Here is a 6,000-nt window from a genome sequence, read left to right on the forward strand (position 1 = left end):
CGGTACCCCACTGGTCAGTGCCCGGCATTCCGAAATGGAGGGGTGGAGGAGTGTGGAAGGATGAGAGAATGCAGGCTGCGGCCCTATGAAGCAGGGGGAGGGCTTGCAGTTGGCCTGTGTGGGGATGTGGGAGACTACAGGAGCCTGGTGGGCAAGGGCTGGCTGAAAGGCAGCTGGAGGGACGGAGGGAGGGAAGCACGCACGGAGGAGGAAGAGCAAAGAGAAAAGAGAAAAAAAAGCCAAAGGGGATAAAGAGAAAGAGCAAGAAAGAAAATGTGGCTGGCCAGCACGCCTTGAAGTAGGGAGAAAAGGCAGGGGCCAGCGCCTACGGCCATACTAGTCTGAAAACGCCCGATCTCGTCTGATCTCGGAAGCTAAGCAGACTCAGGCCTGGTTAGTACTTGGATGGGAGACCGCCTGGGAATACCAGGTGCAGTAGGCTTTTTCCGCCAGCAGTGGCTGCTCAAGTCACCCCTCTGCACTTGTCTTGTGCCAGGCAATGGAGCGGCAGGTTATTTTTGCTGCTGCTGCTGTGCCTGGCATCAGTCTCCTGCAGGCACGAGACACGGAGGGGAGGAGAGCGGAGCGCTGCCAAAATCAGCAAGAAAGGCGGAAAGAAAGGGATTGGGGCTGCACGCTGTCTGCGGGTGGCAGTCAGGAAAGGCGGACAATAGACAATAGGTGCAGGAGTTGGCCATTCTGCCCTTCCAGCCTGCACCACCATTCAATATGATCATGGCTGATCATCCTTAATCAGTATCCTGTTCCTGCCTTATCTCCATAACCCTTGATTCCACTATCCTTGAGAGCTCTATCCAACTCTTTCTTAAATGAATCCAGAGACTGGGCCTCCACTGCCCTCTGGGGCAGAGCATTCCACACAGCCACCACTCTCTGGGTGAAGAAGTTTCTCCTCATCTCTGTCCTAAATGGTCTACCCCGTATTTTTAAGCTGTGTCCTCTGTTTCGGCACTCACCCCGCAGCGGAAACATGTTGCCTGCCGCCAGAGTGTCCAATCCTTTGATCATCTTATATGTCTCAACCAGATCCCCTCTCAGTCTTCTAAACTCAAGGGTACACGAGCCCAGTCGCTCCAGTCTTTCAGTGTAAGGTAATCCCGCCATTCCAGGAATTGACCTCGTGAACCTACGCTGCATTCCCTCAATAGCCAGAATGTCTCTCCTCAAATTTGGAGACCAGAACTGCACACAGTACTCCAGGTGTGGTCTCACCAGGGCCCTGTACAGCTGCAGAAGGACCTCTTTGCTTCTATACTCAATCCCTCTTGTTATGAAGGCCAGCATGCTATTAGCCTTCTTCACTACCTGCTGTACCTGCATGCTTACCTTCATTGAGTGGTGTACAAGAACCCCCAGATCTCTCTGTACTGCCCCTTTACCTAAATTGATTCCACTTAGGTGGTAATCTGCCTTCCTGTTCTTGCCACCAAAGTGGATAAGGATCCATTTATCCACGTGAAAGTGCATCTGCCATGCATCTGAGCACTCACCTAACTTGTCCAGGTCACCCTGTAATCTCCTAACATCCTCATCACATTTCACCCTGCCACCCAGCTGATGAAATTTGCGAATGTTATTGCTAATACCATCTTGTATATCCTGAAGATAGATTGTAAAAAGCTGCAGTCCCAGTACTGATCCGTGCGGTACCCCACTGGTCAGTGCCCGGCATTCCGAAATGGAGGGGTGGAGGAGTGTGGAAGGATGAGAGAATGCAGGCTGCGGCCCTATGAAGCAGGGGGAGGGCTTGCAGTTGGCCTGTGTGGGGATGTGGGAGACTACAGGAGCCTGGTGGGCAAGGGCTGGCTGAAAGGCAGCTGGAGGGACGGAGGGAGGGAAGCACGCACGGAGGAGGAAGAGCAAAGAGAAAAGAGAAAAAAAAGCCAAAGGGGATAAAGAGAAAGAGCAAGAAAGAAAATGTGGCTGGCCAGCACGCCTTGAAGTAGGGAGAAAAGGCAGGGGCCAGCGCCTACGGCCATACTAGTCTGAAAATGCCCGATCTCGTCTGATCTTGGACGCTAAGCAGACTCAGGCCTGGTTAGTACTTGGATGGGAGACCGCCTGGGAATGCCAGGTGCAGTAAGCTTTTTCCGCCAGCAGTGGCTGCTCAAGTCACCCCTCTGCACTTGTCTTGTGCCAGGCAATGGAGCGGCAGGTTATTTTTGCTGCTGCTGCTGTGCCTGGCATCAGTCTCCTGCAGGCACGAGACACGGAGGGGAGGAGAGCGGAGCGCTGCCAAAATCAGCAAGAAAGGCGGAAAGAAAGGGATTGGGGCTGCACGCTGTCTGCGGGTGGCAGTCAGGAAAGGCGGACAATAGACAATAGGTGCAGGAGTTGGCCATTCTGCCCTTCCAGCCTGCACCACCATTCAATATGATCATGGCTGATCATCCTTAATCAGTATCCTGTTCCTGCCTTATCTCCATAACCCTTGATTCCACTATCCTTGAGAGCTCTATCCAACTCTTTCTTAAATGAATCCAGAGACTGGGCCTCCACTGCCCTCTGGGGCAGAGCATTCCACACAGCCACCACTCTCTGGGTGAAGAAGTTTCTCCTCATCTCTGTCCTAAATGGTCTACCCCGTATTTTTAAGCTGTGTCCTCTGTTTCGGCACTCACCCCGCAGCGGAAACATGTTGCCTGCCGCCAGAGTGTCCAATCCTTTGATCATCTTATATGTCTCAACCAGATCCCCTCTCAGTCTTCTAAACTCAAGGGTACACAAGCCCAGTCGCTCCAGTCTTTCAGTGTAAGGTAATCCCGCCATTCCAGGAATTGACCTCGTGAACCTACGCTGCATTCCCTCAATAGCCAGAATGTCTCTCCTCAAATTTGGAGACCAGAACTGCACACAGTACTCCAGGTGTGGTCTCACCAGGGCCCTGTACAGCTGCAGAAGGACCTCTTTGCTTCTATACTCAATCCCTCTTGTTATGAAGGCCAGCATGCTATTAGCCTTCTTCACTACCTGCTGTACCTGCATGCTTACCTTCATTGAGTGGTGTACAAGAACCCCCAGATCTCTCTGTACTGCCCCTTTACCTAAATTGATTCCACTTAGGTGGTAATCTGCCTTCCTGTTCTTGCCACCAAAGTGGATAAGGATCCATTTATCCACGTGAAAGTGCATCTGCCATGCATCTGAGCACTCACCTAACTTGTCCAGGTCACCCTGTAATCTCCTAACATCCTCATCACATTTCACCCTGCCACCCAGCTGATGAAATTTGCGAATGTTATTGCTAATACCATCTTGTATATCCTGAAGATAGATTGTAAAAAGCTGCGGTCCCAGTACTGATCCGTGCGGTACCCCACTGGTCAGTGCCTGGCATTCCGAAATGGAGGGGTGGAGGAGTGTGGAAGGATGAGAGAATGCAGGCTGCGGCCCTATGAAGCAGGGGGAGGGCTTGCAGTTGGCCTGTGTGGGGATGTGGGAGACTACAGGAGCCTGGTGGGCAAGGGCTGGCTGAAAGGCAGCTGGAGGGACGGAGGGAGGGAAGCACGCACGGAGGAGGAAGAGCAAAGAGAAAAGAGAAAAAAAAGCCAAAGGGGATGAAGAGAAAGAGCAAGAAAGAAAATGTGGCTGGCCAGCACGCCTTGAAGTAGGGAGAAAAGGCAGGGGCCAGCGCCTACGGCCATACTAGTCTGAAAACGCCTGATCTCGTCTGATCTCGGAAGCTAAGCAGACTCAGGCCTGGTTAGTACTTGGATGGGAGACCGCCTGGGAATACCAGGTGCAGTAGGCTTTTTCCGCCAGCAGTGGCTGCTCAAGTCACCCCTCTGCACTTGTCTTGTGCCAGGCAATGGAGCGGCAGGTTATTTTTGCTGCTGCTGCTGTGCCTGGCATCAGTCTCCTGCAGGCACGAGACACGGAGGGGAGGAGAGCGGAGCGCTGCCAAAATCAGCAAGAAAGGCGGAAAGAAAGGGATTGGGGCTGCACGCTGTCTGCGGGTGGCAGTCAGGAAAGGCGGACAATAGACAATAGGTGCAGGAGTTGGCCATTCTGCCCTTCCAGCCTGCACCACCATTCAATATGATCATGGCTGATCATCCTTAATCAGTATCCTGTTCCTGCCTTATCTCCATAACCCTTGATTCCACTATCCTTGAGAGCTCTATCCAACTCTTTCTTAAATGAATCCAGAGACTGGGCCTCCACTGCCCTCTGGGGCAGAGCATTCCACACAGCCACCACTCTCTGGGTGAAGAAGTTTCTCCTCATCTCTGTCCTAAATGGTCTACCCCGTATTTTTAAGCTGTGTCCTCTGTTTCGGCACTCACCCCGCAGCGGAAACATGTTGCCTGCCGCCAGAGTGTCCAATCCTTTGATCATCTTATATGTCTCAACCAGATCCCCTCTCAGTCTTCTAAACTCAAGGGTACACGAGCCCAGTCGCTCCAGTCTCTCAGTGTAAGGTAATCCCGCCATTCCAGGAATTGACCTCGTGAACCTACGCTGCATTCCCTCAATAGCCAGAATGTCTCTCCTCAAATTTGGAGACCAGAACTGCACACAGTACTCCAGGTGTGGTCTCACCAGGGCCCTGTACAGCTGCAGAAGGACCTCTTTGCTTCTATACTCAATCCCTCTTGTTATGAAGGCCAGCATGCTATTAGCCTTCTTCACTACCTGCTGTACCTGCATGCTTACCTTCATTGAGTGGTGTACAAGAACCCCCAGATCTCTCTGTACTGCCCCTTTACCTAAATTGATTCCACTTAGGTGGTAATCTGCCTTCCTGTTCTTGCCACCAAAGTGGATAAGGATCCATTTATCCACGTGAAAGTGCATCTGCCATGCATCTGAGCACTCACCTAACTTGTCCAGGTCACCCTGTAATCTCCTAACATCCTCATCACATTTCACCCTGCCACCCAGCTGATGAAATTTGCGAATGTTATTGCTAATACCATCTTGTATATCCTGAAGATAGATTGTAAAAAGCTGCGGTCCCAGTACTGATCCGTGCGGTACCCCACTGGTCAGTGCCCGGCATTCCGAAATGGAGGGGTGGAGGAGTGTGGAAGGATGAGAGAATGCAGGCTGCGGCCCTATGAAGCAGGGGGAGGGCTTGCAGTTGGCCTGTGTGGGGATGTGGGAGACTACAGGAGCCTGGTGGGCAAGGGCTGGCTGAAAGGCAGCTGGAGGGACGGAGGGAGGGAAGCACGCACGGAGGAGGAAGAGCAAAGAGAAAAGAGAAAAAAAAGCCAAAGGGGATAAAGAGAAAGAGCAAGAAAGAAAATGTGGCTGGCCAGCACGCCTTGAAGTAGGGAGAAAAGGCAGGGGCCAGCGCCTACGGCCATACTAGTCTGAAAACGCCCGATCTCGTCTGATCTCGGACGCTAAGCAGACTCAGGCCTGGTTAGTACTTGGATGGGAGACCGCCTGGGAATACCAGGTGCAGTAGGCTTTTTCCGCCAGCAGTGGCTGCTCAAGTCACCCCTCTGCACTTGTCTTGTGCCAGGCAATGGAGCGGCAGGTTATTTTTGCTGCTGCTGCTGTGCCTGGTATCAGTCTCCTGCAGGCACGAGACACGGAGGGGAGGAGAGCGGAGCGCTGCCAAAATCAGCAAGAAAGGCGGAAAGAAAGGGATTGGGGCTGCACGCTGTCTGCGGGTGGCAGTCAGGAAAGGCGGACAATAGACAATAGGTGCAGGAGTTGGCCATTCTGCCCTTCCAGCCTGCACCACCATTCAATATGATCATGGCTGATCATCCTTAATCAGTATCCTGTTCCTGCCTTATCTCCATAACCCTTGATTCCACTATCCTTGAGAGCTCTATCCAACTCTTTCTTAAATGAATCCAGAGACTGGGCCTCCACTGCCCTCTGGGGCAGAGCATTCCACACAGCCACCACTCTCTGGGTGAAGAAGTTTCTCCTCATCTCTGTCCTAAATGGTCTACCCCGTATTTTTAAGCTGTGTCCTCTGTTTCGGCACTCACCCCGCAGCGGAAACATGTTGCCTGCCGC

At 52.5% G+C, this 6,000-nt stretch overlaps 3 non-coding genes and 1 pseudogene across 3 annotated transcripts; all 4 read left to right on the forward strand.

Moving 5' to 3' along the window:
* Positions 1 to 323: 323 nt before the first annotated feature.
* LOC148150698 (5S ribosomal RNA) lies at positions 324 to 442 on the forward strand. The gene has a single exon (XR_015755256.1). It is a non-coding gene; the product is annotated as a 5S ribosomal RNA (ribosomal RNA).
* Positions 443 to 1,988: 1,546 nt separating this feature from the next.
* On the forward strand, positions 1,989 to 2,107 carry LOC148150699 (5S ribosomal RNA; annotated as a pseudogene).
* A 1,546-nt stretch (positions 2,108 to 3,653) lies between these two features.
* Positions 3,654 to 3,772, forward strand: LOC148150700 (5S ribosomal RNA). The gene has a single exon (XR_015756776.1). It is a non-coding gene; the product is annotated as a 5S ribosomal RNA (ribosomal RNA).
* Positions 3,773 to 5,318: 1,546 nt separating this feature from the next.
* Positions 5,319 to 5,437, forward strand: LOC148150701 (5S ribosomal RNA). The gene has a single exon (XR_015756768.1). It is a non-coding gene; the product is annotated as a 5S ribosomal RNA (ribosomal RNA).
* The last annotated feature ends 563 nt before the right edge of the window (positions 5,438 to 6,000 follow it).

Source organism: Chiloscyllium plagiosum, unplaced genomic scaffold (assembly GCF_037043375.1).
Source record: "Chiloscyllium plagiosum isolate Xiang-an unplaced genomic scaffold, Cpla_swu_hap1 HiC_scaffold_3, whole genome shotgun sequence".
Classification (NCBI taxonomy): Eukaryota; Metazoa; Chordata; class Chondrichthyes; order Orectolobiformes; family Hemiscylliidae; genus Chiloscyllium; species Chiloscyllium plagiosum.